At 45.2% G+C, this 21,541-nt stretch overlaps 1 protein-coding gene across 3 annotated transcripts in view; it reads left to right on the top strand.

Moving 5' to 3' along the window:
- The window catches only part of ELMO1 (engulfment and cell motility 1), a 523,965-nt gene that overhangs the window by 4,894 nt on the left and 497,530 nt on the right, over positions 1 to 21,541 (top strand). The window contains exon 1 of one of the 3 annotated variants that reach the window (XM_055314757.1): positions 8,964 to 9,019. The exons of the other annotated variants lie outside the window; for them this stretch is intronic. The gene's annotated coding sequence lies outside the window, so the exon portion shown is untranslated. Of the gene's footprint in view, positions 1 to 8,963; positions 9,020 to 21,541 lie in introns of those variants that run through there. 3 annotated transcript variants of the gene reach the window in all.

The raw sequence follows: 21,541 nt of genomic DNA, 5'->3' as shown, positions 1-21,541 counted from the left end.
GCCTCAAGTGTTTCCTCTAATTATACAACTCAAGTTCTGCTTCCTTCTTGTCAACTAGTCTAGTGTTTTTGAAGTTTAGGCTTGCAATCCAGGAGTAGATCATAGTGTCAATTGATCAGGTCCACACCAGCAAGTACAATGGAAAAATAGGGCGTTGTACAAAACAGATGCTGACTCTTAATGTCAAGTGTATTGCTTAAGGCGGTAAAAAAAAAAGTCTGTTTTAATAATTTTGGAGGCCCTAGGAATCTACATTTTCAACCAGTTTGCCAGGGATTCTGATGAAAGTGGTTCATAAGGCCATACTTTAATATTTAGCTGCTCCCACCCCTTACAAAGTGCTATTGGTTTAATCTCCTGCAAGAGCTGCCATTTACAAATGTTCAATCAGATGCAGTAAAAGCGTCAGCCATGGACTGAACTTTTATTTTTTTTATTTTTATTTTTTTTAAAGATTTTATTTATTCATGAGAGACACACACAGAGAGAGAGAGAGAGAGAGAGAGAGAGAGAGAGAGGCAGAGACACAGGTAGAGGGAGAAGCAGGCTCCATGCAGGGAGCCCGATGTGGGACTCGATCCCGGGACTCCAGGATCATGACCTGAGCCAAAGACAGACAACCGCTGAGCCACTCAGGCATCCCGGACTGAACTTTTATAAAGCTGCTTTGGGGGCACCTTGGTAGCTCAGGTGGCTAAGCGTCTGCCTTCGGCTCAGGTCCTGATTCGGGGGTCCTGAGATCCAGCCCCCATGGGGCTCCCTGCTCAGCGGGGAGCCTGCTTCTCCCTCCCCTCTGCCTGAAGCTCCCCCTGCTCCTGCTCCCTCTCTCTCTCTCTCTCTCTCTCTCTCTGTGTGTGTCAAATAAGTAAATAAAATCTTAAAAAGTACTGCTGTTGAAAGAACTTGATGGTGCAGTGGGTCATGAGTCCTCCATGGTGGCAAAATTGGAAATCCAGGTGGTATGTCTGTCACTGAGGGAGATGGCAGTGGATTCATCCCAAATAGCCTTTTTAATCTTACTGCGAGGAAAGTGACTGTCCAAGTTTTACTTCAGAGCTTTGGAGGCCTTTAAGCTTTTCAGGTCTTTGGAACTTGACTCTGCTCAACTTTTCCTTCCATATTTTACACCCAGTATTCCCCATAGACCTATTTTAATTACTTTCAGATTTTTTTGCAAAGACCGTAGTCTTTTCTGGTGGCGGCACACTACCGTGATACAAAACCAGATAAAACAGTTCAGGTGACTTGGCCTTGGGACTGGCCAACCAAAGAAGAGGAAGGATGAGACTAGCTCTACCCGAAACAAGGATTTTGAAGACCAACCATCTCGGCGGCAGGGTGGCTCCCTTGAAAACCTTTGACTCGCCCTAGCACCACGTTCTTAGGTATAGCAAAGTCACCCCTGCATGCATCATGCACAATGGGTTGCAGTTTGCAATCTCCCACCCCCGCCCCCATGATTTGGGTTGTCTAAGTGTTAACCATTAGAACTTATTTGCATTAGCCAGCACCGAAGCCTGAAGGACACTGTTAGGATCCAGGATTAAGTTAACTGTGGTTTCCACGCTTGCCCAGGATAAGTGCAGGTACAGTTGGAGCAGAGTTTTGTCTCTGGCCTAAGGTGGAGTAACAGTGAAGCGTATCCAGCAGGAATCTGTGTGGGAGAAGGAATGCTAGCTCATCAAACAGAATTAAGCCCAGCAACAACCTGGCGTAGTGCTCAGTGGAGAGATTAGTCACATGTATAAATAGAAGGAGATGACGATTCTCAGTGTTCTAGGCCCCCACAAACACCGATTTCCAGAATCCGAGCAAGATTATTATTGGAACCTCAGTTTTAGGAATTGAGGCTACAGTTTTGGCTATTTTAGTTCTAACAGTTAATTCAGGGAACAGAACTTTCCTCAGTTAGAAAACGTTTACTACTTGCTGGACTCCAGGGCTGCTGTGTGCCTGGTGGGTTGTACTTGTTGGACAAAGAACAGCGGTGTGAGGGCACCATGATTAGGTCAGCCCTGACGGAGCATTGCCCCAGAGATCTCCGAGTCACAGGATCCATGTGATATTTCCCTTCCTGCCTCGACAGCTGACACCCTTCTTCCTGGAATACTGCTTTGGAAGTGGTGGAGAACAAGCAGTATAGTAGTATTATCCCCATGTCATAGGTGTGGCCTGGGGAGAATGAAATGTCACAGGGATATTTGGAGAGGAGATCTGAGCCTACACCCAGCTTTTCCAACTCCTTTTCCCCTGCTCCTCCTTTCCCATGCACCATGATGCCTGTACTGGCTCTTTTCTACCCTTTTGATTCTCCTCCACTAGCCCGGCCGGGCCCCCCCAGGTTGAGCTCTGCTGCAGTGCATCTAGGGAGCCTTCACTCCCACATGCTTGTAGAGATGCCCTGGGTTCCAGTGGAGATGCTCTGGGTTGCCATGGCTCCCAGGGACGCGTCTTCCGCCACTGAGGCCGAGTTTTGCCGAGTTGGTGCCTCTCTTTGGATTTCTCATTCCAAAGCTAAACTTCTTAGCCTTGAGAGTTAGTGGATCCTTTTCTTGGGGACAGCGTGCCCATCACCTAAGCTCACGATATTGAGGCACAGAAGCCAGAATGGAATTCATTAATCAAAAATGAGAACAGTGTTTGCCAAGGAGAATAGACACATATTCTTTAGCAAACGCTTTTTTTTTCTCCCCTCTGTGGATGAGTCATGGTGAAAGCAAAAGCATGGAACCAGTTGGTGGTAGGAAGGGACCAAGTGGGGATAGGGAATACACTTAACAGAGTCTTAACTTTTACTGTTTCCCTGGCCCTGTAGATGAATACCAACTAAGGGAACCAGAGACTGGAAGAGACTGGAGTCTTTCACCAGGAAGGTTTCTCCCTTGGGTGATGCTGAGGCTGTTTGCAGGCTATTATTGCCCCTTTTATGCTGACCCTTTATTTCAGGCAGATTCAACTTCAGTACTCTTGATGTATGGGGCTGGATAATTCTTTGTTGAGGGCCTGTCCCAGGCATCGTTGGAAATACTAGCTTTTTTGACCTCCACCCTCTAGATGCCAGTAGCAACCCCCAGTCGTGATAACCAAAAATGCCTCCAGATATTGCCAGTTGCCTGCTCAGGGGCAACCTCTCAACCCCAACTGAGAGCCATCGTTTTGCTTCTTGCATAAGTTAGACTAATTATGTGCCGTCAGACAGGCTAGGCTTTTGACAGCAGTTATAAGTGCCCCATTTTTCTCTTTACTGCTTACTCCTTAGACCCTGACGTGGTGTGTTCACATGTTGGTGGCCTCACCCTGTTGTATGTTCTTTAATTTCCTCTAGATCCTCGCATTTCCTCTGAAGCTTCCTTCCCTCCTGTATTTATAATTACCTTCCTAACCCCAGCTCAGCTTCGTTTGAACTTCACGTGTGTTTCTCCCTGGTATGCTATGGCTGGAGAAACCCATGGCTAGTGATTTCATATTTCAGTTCCCGCACAAGGTCTAGGATCACCTGGCCTCTGGTTGCCGCGCTAACTGTAACTTCTACCTGATGGGAATATGATAAATGAAATCAGGAAGGTGGTTAAAGAAGCTCATTCCAAGGCCTCTGTCACAAGATTAAGGAAGTGTCTGTGGGAATGAGTTACGGGTGAAATCCCTCCTACATTTATTTGCTTGTAGAATGTACCTTGGCTAGTTGGCTAGTAATAGATAGTCCATTAGTGTGACCAGGACATCGTCCCGGTCGGGGGGGAAAAGCTTTAAGGTGTGTCTATATGTGAAGTCCTTTCCTGCTCTATCCATTGGATGTCGGTCCTAATCTTGCCACATTTATTTCCTTATGTAATTATCTGTCAACCTTTTATTTACCTTCGATGTTTGGCTGCAGTAATCGTGCAGAGCAGCATCTAGTGGCTTAAGTGATCTAGAAATACTGCCGGCTTGTATATGGGCTGTGTCTCCCCAAGGCAGCAGCCTTCTTCTAAGTCACAGCCCTATAGCAGCTCTCCACCCTTCCTTCCGCCCTTTGTGCCTCTGTGTGTGTGTGTGTGTGTCTCTCTCTCTTTTTTTTTTTTAAGTTTGAAATTGCATTTAGAGAGCCAGCATTTTGTGCTGTGGGGTTCTGTGGCTGAGCAGTACTGGATGAGCTATATTTTCCAGGCTGCTACACACAATTACCCTTAATTTTGAAGCGTAATGCATTTCAAAATAATTTTTTTTTCTGTTTTCAGGCTCTTTAATCCAAATGCAGAGCCACAGCTGGCTTTGCCCATGGCCCTAAAGAGGCATGTGGCTTGGGAGGTAGAGCTAGTGGAAGGACTTTGGTTAGATTGCGTATTTTTGGCCGAGTGAAGAGTGAATTCCAATAACTCTCAGTAAGGCTGTTTTTTTTTTTCTTGACTCCTGACCACCTTTACCCCTTGCCCCGCCTCCCCATTTTCATGGCATTTTTATAGTGGACTTTGTGCCCTAGTTATTCCAACACTGGGCCATTCTGTGGGAAGTGACTGAGTACTCAACAATTTAGATTTGGGGGGAAGGGGACTGATTCTTTCATCCACTTACTAATAAGCTTGTGTGTATGTATGTGTGAGAAAGATACACACACACAAATATCCATGCTGCTCTCCTAAGAATGCAAGATCTTTGGAAGCAAAGAGACTTATTATATCAGCTCCTAAATCATATTTTCTCCAGTGCTTGTCACATTTATAGCAAGTCAGTACAAATCTCATTAAATCAAAATCTTTATCTAGGAATGAATATGTTTCCATCATCTTTAGCCTTAACTCCACTGCCAGAAAGGACTTCAACTCATTAGAACTATTTTCTCAATAAGTGTCCATTCTTCAGTCAAGAGTTTTAGGTAACATTTGCCTGGGTTTCTTTTTTTTAAGTATTTATTTATTTATTTATTCATGAGAGACACACAAAGAGAGAGAGAGGCAGAGACACTGGCAGAGGGAGAAGCAGGCTCCATGCAGGGAGCCCGATGTGGGACTTGATCCAGGAACTCCAGCATCATGCCCTGGGCCAAAGGCAGGCGCTAAACGGCTGAGCCACCCAAGGATCCCCCTTGCCTGGGTTTCTATGAGAGAAGCACAATTAAACATGTATTTATTAATTGTAGTATATTTTTAAAAATAAACGTGTGGCTTACACTTAAAATGCATGTAAGTATTTTCAAATTGAAATGTTGCTTGACTTACAGCCCCCATCATAATACATAATTCACTCATTCACTCATTTATTCAACCACCATTTTGATTGCATTTTATGTTCTGTAGTCAAGGCACTTCCTGGACGTTATAAGATCCACTTCATATGAGCAGTATGGGAAGGGGTGCTGTCTGGGAGACAGACCCACTGATAGTCATAATGGAGTGTGATAAATGTCTGTGTATGTAGAGTGTTTGCAGATCACAGAGGAAAGAGTTCAACAATGAAGTGACATTGAGAAAGATCTGGAAAGCTGAGTATTAAAGCACATGACGTATCCAAGGAATATAGCAATCAGAGTAGTCAGGAGATAGTCTGGAAGAGGCCTCGTGTCAACTCTCCTGGGACCTGGGCATTTGGACTGAGTGGAAAGGAAAACCAAAGGATCTTAGGGAAGGAAAAGACACAATTGGAAGTCATTGAGAAGTTTAACTCCCAAGGCAACAGGGAAGGTAGATTAGAAGGTACGGCAGGAAGGAGGTGCCAAGGAGAGATGGAAGCTGTCAGCTGCTTCCTTCTGGGCCTACCCTAAGAAACACACAGTCTTGGTCAAATGAATAAATAAATAAAGCCACGTGCTTGCTGTGGAAATGCCACTTGAAAAGAGGCCTCTTTGCCCCCACCTTCTAGTCTGAGTAGTGGACCATCCTCTTCCTTTAAGGAGTCCACTTTTGGAGACCCCCTGGCTGGACACAAGAGAAAGGATGTTGACATTGATGATAAAAAAAAAAAAAAAGATTTGGTAGCTGATTGGATTTGGAAAGAAGGGAAAAGCAGGAGTCTTTAAGGTTTAAAGCTAAATAAATACTTGTCAGGTAGGAGGGTTCAAGTATCTTTTTGACTCTACCTGCTGATCCATTTGGTATAAGTTAATTATCATTCATTCTCAGCCTCAGTTTTCTTATCACTCAAGTAGAGACAATCTAAGTCCCTACCTCTTGGAGCTGCTGAGGTCATTAAATGGAATAAATGATTGTAAAGTAGGGTACCCCAAAAGGAGTGGATTGGATTTGCTGTTGTTATTGAGGTTATTATTACTAATTCAATAGTTCCTATTCAGGTTTTTTTAATTCAAATATCTTGCTAAAATCTTTTAAAGACATGCGTTTATTATTTCATCTTCTCTATGAGTTGTAGCCCAGGAAATTCCTCCTAAGATTTTTGCTGGAAAGTTCATTTGATTTATGTAACTTTTCCTCAAGCATACAGAGACCTAGACTGCTGAAATACAGGTCAGGGAAAATTATGATCGATTGTGAATTAAGAGAATTGACGTAACGAATCCTGTTAGCAACCTGAGGTCCTAAAGACAAGCTGTCGTAAATAGACCTCCATCCCAAATAGACCTCCGTCTCTCGTCCCAAATAGTCTCTCGTTCACTTGGAACTAACCTTGGGTTTTGTTGTTTTATTTTATTATTATGTTGCCTTGTGTAGAGAGAATGGAGGTTGCTAATTGTGGCTCTTTCCCATTCCTTGAAGCCTTCTTTGTGGGGGGTTGTTTGCACTTGCCCAGTGTTGACGGAAGCCCAGTGAGAAACCCCCAGTCAGTGGAGTACCGGTGGAGGAACAATTGGCAGGAATTTAGTTCAGTTGAACTGGGTTTCATCTGATTGTGTTGCCTACTAAGGAAGTTCACTCCTTCCAATAACACTTGGTAAACATCCCTTTTTGAATCATTTGGAACATTCCAGTAAGTGGGGGACTGTTAATGTTCATTGGCAGGTGGGTGGAAGTAAAGTGTTGATCTTTCTTCTTTGATCTGAGCCTATCAACCGGATTAGAAAATACTCTGAGGATAAAACAGAAAAATAAAAGTAGGGTGACTACAGTCCTGAATATGAAACCCAGTATAGCTCTGTTGGCCCGGCATGATGGAGCGTACCAACTTTCCCTTTCAAAAGTGTCTCAGGTTGGACAATTCATTTTATGGCCACCTAAGTAGAAGCCACCTGTTTCCATTCCTGTTTATTCTTTCTGGCTATTGCCAGTTTGTTGGGGTGACTTTTCTGCTTTATGTGCCTTCAGGAAGGCAACACCTAGCTTACAGACTTGCCAGTTCATTCCCCAGTAGCTCATGTACCTGTCACTTGATAATGGCTTTCGTGAAGTGGATGAGAGAAAAAAAAAAAGATAGACCTCAATGCAGACATTAAACTGCCCTGAAGTATGGGTGTGCAAGAGAAAGAACTGTGCCAAATGGAAACTATTTCTCTAAACTTTCGCTTTGAGAGTGTAGCAATCCCCCTATTACTCTAGGAATGAAAAGTCACTCATCTAATCACTATATGTAAATCTTGTTTGGTACCTGACAAATTGCACACTTTTTTCAGTGTAAAATAAATTTCCTCTCTCTCTGTGTCTCTCATGAATAAATAAATTAAAAAAGAAAAAAGAAAAAAGAGGGACACCTGAGTGGCTTAGGGGTTGAGCATCTGCCTTCTCAGGGCGAGATCCCTGGGTCCTGGGATGGAGTTCCGCATCGGGGTCCCTACAGGGAGCCTACTTCTCCCTCTGCCTGTGTCTCTGCCTCTCTCTGTCTCTCATGAATAAATAAATAAAATCTTTAAAAATAAATAAATAAAAATAAATAAATTTCCAGTCATTATCTCTTCCCCCAAATAAGGTGATAAGTATGCATTGTTCAGCAGCTATATCGTCGACTGTGTGGCAATCGACACAGGATTGGTATTAGGATTGGTGTGTAACTTTAAATAGGATCCAGTGTTAACTAAACATTTAAAGACCCGCAAAAAGGGCAGCCCAGGTGGCTCAGAGATTTAGCGCCGCCTTCAGCCCAGGGTGTGATCCTGGAGGCCTGGGATCGAGTCCCACGTCGGGCTCCCTGCATGGAGCCTGCTTCTCCCTCTGCCCGTGTCTCTGCCTCTCTCTCTGTGTCTCTTATGAAGAAATAAATAAAATCTTTAAAAAAAATAAAAATAAAGACCCGCAAAAAGATTTATATAGTGAAATACAGATTTACAGTAAATCATTGGAGAATTATATTCAGACCGAACTCTGTAACAGTTTAACGGTGATTCAGACACATTGACTTAACCCTGTACCCATTTTACAGAAGAGGAAATCTACCTGCTGGAGTGGCTGGCTGCCCAGCATCATGCAGATCCAAACTGAATGCTCTTTCTGCAGCACACGTATTGCTAACTCTTCCTGCAGCCAAGTCTCCCATCAATCTGTCAAAATCATTTTTGCCTCAGTCGAACCTATTACATGGGAATGTTGTGTCGAGGGGCCGTGCTACTTGGTGAAGGAGGGGGAACAGTATGTCCTGAGAGCTTTGCTTCAGGAGCAAGTGAGAGATTACTGTCGGGGCAGCACACTGTTCCTTACCTGAGCCAGGGCTGACTGCCAGCAGGATGGCAGAAAGAAGAGGGCAGATGGGGTGGCTTCGCTTACATTCCCATGAGACACTATTCTGCTGTCACAGAAATTGTGTTGTGATTATTGCTGACTCGATTGGGGCCATTTTAAATCTCAGAATGTGTTCCTAACAATTCCGGCATCTGAGAGGGCCATGAAACAGTCTGAGAATCCACCTCTGGAGCTGAGAATGCCAAGGCACATGAAGAGGTACAAAAATATAAGAAGTCAGATCTCCAGGTTTTTTAGTTCAAAATATATCTTTCAGACAACGAACAGGCTTTAGGGTGATTGTTCGTAACCAGATCAATGCAAGGCCCAGAGAAATGGCACAATAGCAGTTTTAATATTGAGTTTCACTCTTCTTTCAGACTCCGGGAATCGCATTACGAAGAGTTGGGCTCATCCATCTGAAGTGATAAGTGCCAAAGAAGGTATCTAGTATCTGACAGAGGGAAGGGAAGCTACCAGAAGACTTGAGTCTTCAGGGTACCAGAGAGACGTTGGAGTCCTTAACTTTTAGGAGAGGGGTCAGAGTGTATTTGATGGCTACCATGGATCTGATTTTGCCTCCAGCATTTCCTTTTCTTTCTTTTCTTTTTTTTTTTTTTTTATTTACGATAGTCATACAGAGAGAGAGAGAGAGGCAGAGACACAGGCAGAGGGAGAAGCAGGCTCCATGCACCGGGAGCCTGACGTGGGATTCGATCCCGGGTCTCCAGGATCGCGCCCTGGGCCAAAGGCAGGCGCCAAACCGCTGCGCCACCCAGGGATCCCCAGCATTTCCTTTTCTTTTAAAGATTTTGAGAGAGAGAGAGAGAGAGAGAACAAGCAGGGGAGGGGGAAGAGGGAAAGGGAGAAGCAGACTCCCCGCTGGCAGCGATTCCCCATGTGGGCTCCATCCCAGGAGCCCTGGGATCATGAGCTGAACCAAAGGCAGACGCTTAACCGACTGAGCCACCCAGGCGCCCTGCACTTCCTTTCAAAATACTTATTCATGCATTTGTTCATCCACACGTGTTTATTGAGCACCTGCCGGGTACCATGGGGTGTACGAGGGGTTGCATAAACACTGGTGAGGGGGATCCCTGGGCGGCTCAGCGGTTTGGCGCCTGCCTTTGACCCAGGGCGTGATGTTGGAGACCCTGGATCGAGTCCCTGCATGGAGCCTGGTCTCCCTCTGCCTGTGTCTCTGCCTCTGCCTCTCCCCCACCCTCTGTCTCTCATGAATAAATAAATAAAATCATTAAAAAAAAAACACTGGTGAGTCCCCTTCCTACGGAAAATAGCAGACCCATTGCTGCTTTCCTGGGCTGCTTAGATACCCAGTAGTGGAGGAAAGGTACATTGATCAAAGGATCACACGAAGAAATATGACATTTAAGCTGTGCCAAGGGGTGGGGGAGAAAGGTACTGATACTGGAAGAGCCTATGGCAAGGGATTAATGCGGTCAGAGTTGGCTGGGAAGAGAATGGGCTTCAGTGCAGAAAGAGGAGTCCCTGGAGATGACGAGTGGATGTGAAGAACATAAAAATGTTGAAGGAACCGAAGAGCAGAGTGCCCAGGGCGGGGAGCACTCCAGGCCCAGATTAGACCGGGGAGGAGGGCTTATCGGGATCAGGGGTCTGGGGCTTTATCAGAAGAGCAGTAGGATGTCACTGGAGTGTTTTACCGGAGGGAGTGACAGGATCAGATTTATGCATCGCAAAGGTCTCCCTGGCTTCAGTGTGTAAATTTTACATTATTTAAGCTTGCTCACAATGTGACTGCACTCTTACTACTTTTAGAATCTAACAATTTCTAGAAGAATCAATTTAGTCACAAGTGTCTCCTTCAAATGTTAAACAGTTTAACCGAGTGATTTAGCATGGATATTGCCACTACTTAAGAATGATACAGTACCTGCTTCTGTGGTTCTCAGACTTCAAAATGCCTAAGAATCGCTGGGCACCTAGAAACTGCATAGGTCCCAGTGGTCCCGGCGCCACTTTGAGAAGCATCATTCCCCAAAGTGCCAAGGAGTGAAAAAAGACTATAAACCTCGAGGTAGAACACTGTGGAGGCCGCCAGTAGAGGAGGGAGACTCTTTACTGCCTGGGTTTTAATGTGGACCTGTTCTCCCGATACTGGAGGGATTTTCTTCTAGTGCACCTGAAATGGATTCTAAATCCTTTGAGTTTTTTTTCTAATTTATTTCCTAATCCTTCCAGATGCAGCTGTTTTCTCAGATCTGTGGCTTATTCCCCCAATGTCTCTGATATTTTACTTTACATCTTGTCACCATATTTTAATCAGAATCTTTTTATGTAAGTCCCAAACGAGGTTGTGAGGCAGGGAGGTGGTGGGGAAAGCTGGCCGGAGAAGGAGGAGGAGGAGGGGGATGAAGAGGAGGAGGAGGAGGAGGAGGGGGGGGAGGAGGAGGGGGATGAGAAGCCCTCCGCGGATTTGCTTACCGAGCCCTCTAGAGCAGGAGACTGAGTGTGTTCAGGTGTCCCGCCAGGGTGACACTACCCCTTAGGTGGTTACCCTAAGAGGGGATTGTTTTTGGCTGTTCCCCCAAGAGAGTATAAGAGCCAGGATTCCTGCTCGGGTGTATTGGGGTTGAAATGAATATTAAGGGCACATTTAGAACAGAAAAGAAGCCACAGAAAGGGCACTAGACAGTTCAGTGGGTGCACAGAGAGTAGAGTGCCCTGGATCCCCATCTCCCTCTGGTCTACGAGACACAGCCCTGTGGTCACCTCTTCTGGGAACCTTCCTTGCTTTCCTGGTATCCTCTCTTAGGACACAGTGAGTCCTTCTCTGTGCTGAGCAGATGGGAGGTCCTGAAGGTACATATTCCCAGCGCTGAGCCCCGAACAGGCACTCTGTGAACGAACGTTCCAGAAAGAAGCAGATGAGCGCTGGCTGTGTCCTTCAGTCCCTGTGGGAGGAGCCCTTTCAAATAGCTCCTTCGTCCCTGAGTGAGGAGCCCAAGGACACACGGGCTGCAGCCTCTCACTGCATGAACCCGGTGTTGCCGAGGTCACTGTGACCGAGGCGCGGGCCAGGCCAGGCGTCACACGGGGGGAGGCGGGCGGCCGCGGGCCTTGCCATGCCTCATCCTGTGGTGGCCTCGCTTACGCCTTGCTGCCCTTGCACCACACCCAAAACTACCCTGGATGTAAGGAACCTTCCAGAGGAGGAGACCAGCGCCTTGTCCTCTGCATCGCTGTCCTTGTAATTCTCCCCTAGTCCCCAAAACTCCTGTGGGGCACAGAGAGGAGAGACTGTCCTGCGTCAGGACGTGCGAGACATTTCTTGGTGCAAACCCTGGAGCGTCTCGTCCCTCTGCCTTGTCCACCGTTCAGCCAGTGTTGAGTCTGGAGAGAACGTTCCTCTTCCTTCCTCTCGGCTGCCTGTGGGTGACCAGGCATCCGTGACACACACTGGGGGCTGGGATCCCTACCACATATGTGGTTACCCACATTTCATTCATTGCATTCTGAGAGCACCGTGGCCCTGATAATTTATGTTTCTGGGCTGTAATTGCACATTATTTTTCTAGCAGCTATCAAGGGTTTCAAGCTAGCAATTGAAATTTGAGAGGTGTCGTGGCTCCCCATTGCTGGGATGATTAATCCTGGTGTTCCAGGGCCGAGCCAAGCCCATCTCTTTTAAGCCAAGTAGCACACACGCAGTAACCCCCAAACTTCAGTGTGCTGAGTTCACTCTGAAAGGAGAGCGCATCCGGGCCTTGGGAGCCGCATTCTCCGCTCCTCCACAGCCCCTTTCCCCCCTAATAGAATAAACAAAGGACGGCTTGCTTCCCCAGCGTGGGGCTTTTGCCAGGTGCTGAGCAGGCCTATTTCGATGATCCGCTCTGGAGCTGGAGGATGACCGCGGGGTGGGCTCCGGGGCCCGCTGGGCTGACTGTGGCATGGATCTGAGCTGCAAACCTCCACTGATCACCCGAATCCCGGGAGCACCAATCCTGACTGGTGGACCACCGGTGACCCTCTGGGTCGCCTGGCGTCAGTGTCAGTTCAGAGCCGGTGTCTAGTAATCCCCCAAAGGTCTGATTATTTCCTTTTTCCCAGTGCACGTTCCCTCTAATGAAAGGCTTGGAGGTCCCTTTGGAGAATGTGTACCTTGTTGGCCATCTACCAGGGTCCTTCCTCAAGGGGACTTAAGGGGCCCCGGGTCTCTAAACTGCTTCAAGCCTGGGCATTGATGGAGAGGACATGACTGTTTTTATGATTCAGGTCAGACTCGTGTACACTTGACTTACAGGTTTTGTGCCTCTGCAGATTAAGTAAGAATTTAGAACCCTTCCTGCCTTCACTTCTAGAAACACTGTGACTAACTGGCCGATACCAGAGGTCTGTGTGAATCCAGCTCTTCTGATTGGTCTTTGACTCTGCCATCCGTGGGGTAACCACACGGCACTGGAAAGTGCTTGGAGCCCTTGACCGGCTGGAGGGCTGACCTGTTTGCTTCCTTGGACACTTCCCCGAACTGCCTCTGGGAAGCAACCGAGGCAGGAGCTTCACAGCCACACAGATCGAGGTCGAAATTACTCATCACCTCCTTGCTGTGGGCAAATTCGTTATGTTCTCATGACTCCTGTGTCCTTCTGTACGAATGGAAATGGTGCTCAGGTGTTGTCACAACAAAATGAAAACTGTCACCAAGGGATGGAGTTCTTGGGCCCTGGCGGGTGTACAATAGATGTGAAAGGGTATATGTATATGTGCTTTCTGAACCTCTTCTCCGGAATTGTGTGTTCAAGCCCAGCGGTTGATTGGAAGGTGGAATTTTGAGTCGCAAATGGACTCCGAGGATGCACTCTTTGTGGCTAGCTTCCAGGTTTGCTGAAGACTCTGAAGTACGTGCTCTATTTTAACTGCTTTAGGAAAAAAATGCCATTTTATTAGAATAGGTTATGGCTACAAAAACATCTCACATTTCCCATTCTCTGTATTATGATTTAGGTTGCAAGTTCACTGTGTTTTCCAGTATCAGAGTTTGATTGCTGGGTCTTCTTTTTCTCTCTTTAGAGAAATAAGGTCTGTCTGGGACAGGTGACCTTCTTAGTGTTTACCTGATGCTGTGGGGAGTCCTGTTTGTGGGTCCCGTTTGTGGACTTCATCCGTTAACTCATTCTTCAAACACTTGATGCCAGGGAGACGGTGATGCACGGGCAGTGGCTTTGCTCCCTCCAGAGGAGGACGCAGCACCAGTGGGCACACTCATAGCACAATGGGACTACTATACTATCCCCATTTAGGCACCAACCACTGTCACCGTGGGCCAAAGGCATGCTTTACGGAAGATGTACATAGTGGTCCAGGCATGGAATTCAGGATCAAGAGGCCAGGGGCTCATAATGACTAGAATCTGTGGCCTCCCTCGTTTGCCTCGGTTCTCTTAGTTCTGTAATGTGGAAGGAGGATGCTGCTCGACCTGATGGAGAGATCCCAAGCAAAAAGTATGGACCAGCTGCTTCAGGATCATCTCAGCAGTTAAAACAATTAGAATCTGGGCCCTCAACCTCAGAAATTCTGATTCTGGGCAGACTCTGGGATTTATATTTACACAAAGACTCCCTGCCCTGGCTAACTGACATACAAAGCTTCTTCTGGAAGGCCCCGGGTTGACTTCTGGTTGCTCTTCTTTCCCATAGCTCCATTCTTCATCCTTTAAAACCTAACTCCCTCTTAAATGTCTCCTTCAGAAAGCCTTCTTGACCTCTAACTGATTGGCCCTTCATAGAGAATTAGTCCATGCCTCTGTCCAAAAAGACCCAAACAAAACTCAGCAGCGTGCGCCTGTGTACGTTTCTGTCTCCCCTGATGGGGTGGGAGCTCCTGAGTGTAGTGATGCCAGCACGTTCGTCACTGCATCCTCTGTGCCCTGCTCTCTGGAATATGTCCAAAGGGGGAGTCTCAGCCGGCAAGATGGGAGAGTGGGAAAAGTGGAGAGCAGCCTGTAGCACTCCTTGAAGAGACCGTAGGGATGTTTCAAACAAATCACTCCAGCATATTTGGGATTGCCCATTGACAGTCTTAATCTGTGCCAGGCCTTCCTCGCCAAAACCTGCCTGTTCCAGAGATTACCTGCCTTCTTCCTGTAGCCTCGAGACCCCAGGATGGACATGGAATTGCTGGGAGGGTGAGGACCAGAAGACGAGTTGCAAACTGACAGTGTAAACTCAGGTGTTTTGCAAATATAAGTAGTCCCAAAATATTCCTTGGCATTCGCCTCTCTTTACCTCTCCCCTTCCCCGATTGGAAAAGACGAGCAACAATCTGTGGTCCCAAATCCTCCCGTGGACAGAGCGCAGTCACGCTGAGAAAAGGGAAGCTGATTTCCTGGTTGCCCTCCCACTCACAGAGTTCTGGGTGGCGCCGTCCCACACTATTTGCATCACTGAGCTACACACGCTGCCAAGACTGCATCTTAAATTTAAACATTTGGATGAGGGTAAAGCAAGCCTGGGGGGAAAAGGTAACACTTCACCATAAGTGGTGCGTAAGCTCTGTACATCGTATGTTTTACTTCTGCTTTTGGATTAAGGACAGAACGTTAATTAAAAAGTAAAAAGCTCATCTTGTGAGCAGCAATTAATTTGTGTTTGTTCTGCTTTCATCTGTTGAGTCTTTGAATTTTTGAAAACATAAAGGCTTGGAAAATGTCTCCTTAGGGGTCTTTCCAGTGTGCCTTCCCATTCGATTGTTTTGATCTTTAGGCTCCATATCGACTTGGAGAGGAACCAGTGTTATAAAAAGAAATGTCATCGCAAGGTTCTGGTCTCTGATTGTCATTTGGATGCCACAGATGTGGCAGGGCTGTGAGCGTGTACTCTGTTGTTCGCTGGTCCTGCCCAGTCCCTGTCCAGAGTCCAATGTTCCATCTAGCCAAGACCGCTAAGAAGCAACATAACTGGATTCATTAGCCTGAGTTCTGAAAGCTCCTCTGAAGAGTTATTTTTGTATCATACAATTTTAATTTTTGGGGACAGGCTGTACCACTTTCCAGGTGCCAAAAGTGATCACTCAGATTTTTTTTATTAGGTACTATTTTAGCTTCAAAAATATTTTATTTTTTATGGACTGCTTTGTGCCTTTGACCCAGTTCTCTTTTCCCTGGCATGCACGTCCTAAGAGGATGAGGTTTATGATGTTAACAATACCTGGAATATATTAATTCCTTTCAAATGAAATTGCTGCCCCCATCCTCCTCCAACACACACACACACACACACACACACACACACACCACCACCACCACCACTTCCTAAACATGAATCCTTCTTATTGATAAACTGTGTTTGGAGTCCGTATGGAAAAAGTGATTTTTTTCTCCCTTTATCAGCAGGAGAAAGAATATACAGGGGTCTTGTGGGACACAGCTGGAGAAATGGAGGACTCCTAATTGGCAGACCTGCCCACTGTTGTCTTCACTGCTACTTGTGGCAGGACTTTCATACTCATGGTAGCTGTGGCGTGAAGGAGGGACCACCGACCTTGCAGAAATAAGAGAACGTGCCATTCGCAGACGTGAGCTGTCAGCAGCCATCTCCTCAACTGTAATTTGCTACAGCCTAGAAATGAATAAGTGACAGCTATTAAAAGGGCTTTAGAATAATTGCAGTTAAAAGTAAAGATATTAAAGAAAAGACATTTTAGACTACCACTTATACTTGTTTCTACTCATGAAAGAGCCCAATGTTTGCGGGCCATGAAGTGTGTACATAATAGAATCTTTGGTCATTTTATTTATGACTGGTCTACAGTGTTCTTCACAGTTTTTCTCTCTCTCTTTTTTTCCACCATAGTGGCTTTGGTTTCACTGACATCTGAAGGAGGGTGGTATTGCCTTGGAGTGAGCTGTGACACATTTTCAGCATTGGTCGCTGCCAGCAGGGTGAGGTGACTGGGGGTTATTTCATCTGAGGTGTCAGTGCTTCAACATGTGCTTTTCCTAGGGGGAGGGGGCGGAGCAGGTGCTCTTGTTCTTGGCTGGGTGCCATCATGCCTGTTATGTGCTTTTTGGTGAGTTTTAGCTTTAGAATTTGAAGAAGTCTTTGCCCAAAATATATCTTAAAAAATGTCTTCCTACCTCTCAGCTATTGTAGTACCTTCTAAGAGATGTCCTTTAATTCTGTGGATTGAACTGCAGTGGTTGTCCATTTTTGCAAAACATTTTGTTCCAAATAAGTACACACATTAATTTGCTTGACAGGGAAAAATTGTTGAAATATCTGAACTTGAGTGAGAATTCTAAATGCCATTCTTGCCTTGGAAAGTCACAGAGTCAGCTCCATGCCCTTTGTCATCTCTGATTCCAGCTGTTAAATTATTTGAATCTAGTTTCTACAAAGGACCCCTTTGATGGTCTGAACCATGATCCCTCCTTAGGGGGATCAGGTTAGCTTTGGGAAACTTAGTTTGTGATTTCTCAGGAGAGAAGATACAGGATAGTTTATTGGAAAGATCTTGGAGATTCTTTTTTTTTTTAAGATTTATTTATTTATTTAAGAGAGAGCGAGAGCGAAAGAGAGAGAGAGGCAGAGGGAGAGGGAGAGAGAATCTGAAGTAGACTCCACACAGAGATGGTAGGAGAGGCTCCATCTCACCTCCCTGAGATCATGACCTGAGCTGAAACCAATAGCTGGCTGCTCAACCACATGAGCCTGGGGGATCTTGGAGAGTCTAAGTTAAGTTTCCCTGCCTATAACATTGGAGAGGGGTTAAGTACTAATGCTGGATTTTAAGATATATTTAAATAATTGTTTATACATTTTAATACATATTAGAAAAGGCATAAGTGCATCAAACCTATGATTTCACAGATTTGCTTGCATAGGATGTGACTAAGATGCAATAATCTTTTTTATAAGGTTTTTTGTTTATTCGAGAGAGAGAGAAAGAGAGAGACAGAGAGGAGGAGGAGCAGAGGGAGAGGGACAAGCAGACTCTACGGAGCATGGAGCCCCATGGGGGAGCTCCATCCCAGGACCCTAAGATCATGACCTGAGCTGAAACCAAAAATTGCTGCCTAACTGACTGAGCCACCCACATGCCCCTAAGATGCAATTACCTTAATGTTAAAAGCAATAGGGCTGGAAAATGGTCATTGAAGAATTAGATTTTGGGAAATGCTGATGTAATCCAAAGGCTGCTTTCTGCCTGTGATGAAGCTAGGCAGGGATCCACTTGCCAAAGTCTACTTAGTGGTGAAGCTGAGACTGGAATCCAAAGTATGTTGCATTTGTGAAGAGTAACAAGAACAGCTAACGTTTATTGAGTGTTTACTGCGTACGATGCAGAGGGATTTATGTACGTTGTTTTATTCTCACTGCAGTCCTTTGAGTTAACTACTATTAATATCCTGATTGTACAGATAAGAAAACTCAAAGGTTAGGGAGGGTGAGTCACTTGAGCCAGAAAGGGGCAGAGGTTACGGGAAAGATGGTCCACAATCAGCTGATTTTAGGTCAATGAAAAGAATTAATATTAAAGAAGACCCTGGAGAAGGGATCCTTTTGTTAGGAGACTTTCCCGGGCCTGTGGAACAAATATTTATTGAGAGCTTAACATGTGTGCTGAACTGCTAGGTGCTAGGGGCCCAGAGAGCTGCCTGAAGACTTTAGAATGAAGAGTTTGGTAGCCTTACTGGAGTGGGGGACTCCCACAGGACTTTCCTGGGGAGAGTCTCTTCATGTAATAGCATGCTAAGTGCTGAGAAGCCTGCAGTCAGAATTTCTTCATAATATTTTTGGTTTTCAATCGCAGTTAACCACAGGCTCCCTTTTGCTCTAATAAAACCTATTGCATTTTGCAGAACCGGTATTCTGTGGAGCATGCGCTTGGGACCTAACTTAATCCTTTTAAACTCATTTTTCACACAAGAAACCTGAGGTCCACGATGATTTGCCCAATGTCAAAATAGTTGTTGGCAGAGTGTGTGTCATTTACCCACGCATTTAACAAGTATCCACCCGGTATCTCCCAGGAGCCAGATATTCTAGGAAGTGGGGTTTAGCGGTGAGCAGATGGACAAGACAAAGATACATGAAAGCAAATCGATGATTTTAGGTAACTGCAAATCTATGAAAATTGGAAATTTTTTCTTTTTTGCATTCTTTTCAGGATAGAAAGCATGCCTATTTCATCTTTGTCTTCCCAGTTTCTAGCACAGGGCAGGAATGCCTTTTTGATAAATATTTGTCGAATAAATAAAAGAGCTGTTAGTGATTTGGGGTCTTTCCTATTATGTAACAAAATGGTCAATTAAAGAAATACCAACTGTTGTTACTTTGGGGGTGTATTACTCTTTGGAAGTTAAAAATAAGATCTTCTGGGAGGTCTGCAGACTGAAGTAGGCTCATTGGTCACCTCTGCTAAGAAGCCCAGTTCTGAATAGCATCGACTTTAAAGAGTCATTAGAAGAGAGATACGGGGCACCTGGGTGGCTCAGTGGTCGAGCGTCTGCCTTCGGCACAGGGCATGATCCTGGGTTCTGGGATCGGGTCCCACATCAGGCTCCCTGCAGGGAGCCTGCTTCTCCCCCTGCCTGTGTCTCTGCTTCTCTCTGTGTCTCTCACGAATAAACAAATAAAATATTAAAAAAACAAAACAAAACAAGAAGACAGATATGTTATGAGAGAAGTCATGTTTGAAAATCACCTCTATAGGTTTCTCAGCATTGGTAAATTGTTTCATTGCCTTGGATTTTAAGACCACATCTGTTTTTTGATTCCTGGGCTTTTGGCCATGTTGCTAAAGTGCCGGAATCTCTAAGGCTGTACCCAAATTGCTAATATCAAAAGATTCCTGAGGAGTATATGCGTTGTTCAGCTGCGACAGAGGTGGGACACAGAAGCTTATTAGATGGCCAATTTTTCATGACTTGAATTAGGGGGGAACCTGTGGGTACTGGACGATCTGTCTGTCTACTGAGTTTTCTGAACTAGATAGCACAACGTGGCCTTCTAAATCTCTGTCCTGAATATTGAAAAGGACTGAAATGGAAGGATGCTTTATACATCCAAGCATGCGAGAAATGGCTGATGTTAGTACAGTGTGAAGGTTCTAGGAGTCCATTGGACTAGGGGTTCTGAGCTGCCCTGGTGGTCAACACTAGTAGGAAAGATTTCAAGAAGGTCAATAAAACAAATGACTTTTCTACTTGCATGACTCCTTCTCTAAGGAATTTGTGATTGAGGAAGACCATTGTGCTATGGAGGAAATGATGATCTGACACCAGCATGTTCCTGACTCTTTTCAGTTTGCTTTGTTGTCCCAGGAAGAAGGGAGGTGCTGCACCTCCCTTGCTCTGCATTCCGCAGGGGACTCCCTGCCTCCAAGGGACCGCCACCCACGAGGTCCACCAACAGAGCCCTGAGGAAGTACTCGCCCAACACATCATCTCAAGCAGATCATTTAGTTTAGGCGGGCATTTCAGAGAAGGGCGTTTCAGTGGTTAGAAATGCAGCCCTAATTTCAGAGAAGGGCATTTTAGTGGTTAGAAATGCAGCCTGTCTGGTAGAGGGCACTTATAATTTAAAAGAAGAGAAAGGGAAATGAATCTGACACTGTCTGTCAAATTCATTTCTAGGTTTCTCATGGAAATCTAGGTTTCCCCAAGAGGGTATTTCCCTGAAAAGGGGTTATTTCATTCTACACGGTTCTGTGCATCACAGCAAAATCAGACATCTATTTCTGGGGAAAAGAGGCAAAGAGGAATTAGGATAAGTATTTGAGAAATAAAATAAAATGGAAAGCTGCAAGTGTAATCTAGCCTCAGAAGTGAAAGCAGAGCTTTTACAGGTTAGGTCAAGAGACACAGGCTTAATTGTATCTGTAGGAGTTTCCTGTAGGCTGTAAGAGCAATGTCTGACTACAAAGAGCGATGAAATGATGGCATGTGGTATTGAAGAGAAATAGCGGATATTTAACCCTTTCGTATTTTTTAGGTAAATAATCTGCAATGTAGAAGACATTGGTGCAGGGCGAAGAGCATGATACGTAGAGCTGGAAAGAGCCAGGCTTGAATCCCACCCTCTCCATTTATAGATGTGAGAATTTAAGTGAATTATGTGGTGGTTTTGATCCACAATTTCCTCATCTGTAAAATGAGGATAATAATACAGACTTCTAGAGGATGTTATGTGGTGCTTAACAGGCCTGGCACAGGAAGAGTGCCAAAAAATGGTAGCTTCTATTGTGAACCATAAATAGAAAAATATCTAAATAGTGTCCACCGTACCTGAAGAGGAGCTCTGAAATGCCCTTCGGAGGTTCTTTCAGACCCTGTGACTTAATTCAGTATGGTATCATGCTTGTCTGATTTTTTTTTTAATTTCCAAAGAAATTTTATATTGAATTATTACACTATGAGAAATGAGACATTTTGGAATTTGCACAGTCCATTAACTAATTCCAAAACCCTTTTTCTAAACAGGAAGACAGGTGTTGCCTGCTGCATCTGCCTATTTGTACACCTGTTTAAGCATTTTGAAATCCAGTGAAACATTTAGAATCATGAAAGCCAATTGCTTCACAAGTAAACAAAATTCCCCCAAAGTGTTGTGTATTCCTGCCAACAGCTGAATGCTCTAAAAGAGTCAGGAAAACCACATGAGCTTCTTTATTAATGCTGTTGTGTGTTGAGACTTGTACCAGGTCCCTTAGGCCAAAAAGAAGCACGGATTTGGGAGAGGGGGGAACCCAGATGAATTGAGCCAATTAAATTCAGTCTCTTGGCCAGAGAGATGTAAATTCTTTGTCTAAACAGAGAAATAAGACTCTATCAGGTCTGAAAAGACTTTGACAAATGATACAAACTCATTGCCTTATTGAATTTATTTCTCCAGATGCCATGTATGTAATAGGGGATTGATAAGTAGTGTTTGCTTGCTTTGTGAAATTGTTTCAAGTTGGGGTAAGGATGAGTCTGTGGTGTTGAA

Source organism: Nyctereutes procyonoides, unplaced genomic scaffold (genome assembly GCF_905146905.1).
Source record: "Nyctereutes procyonoides isolate TBG_1078 unplaced genomic scaffold, NYPRO_anot_genome, whole genome shotgun sequence".
NCBI classification, from domain to species: domain Eukaryota; kingdom Metazoa; phylum Chordata; class Mammalia; order Carnivora; family Canidae; genus Nyctereutes; species Nyctereutes procyonoides.
Note: the sequence above shows the minus strand (reverse complement) of the source record. Positions and strands in the feature narration are given on the sequence as shown.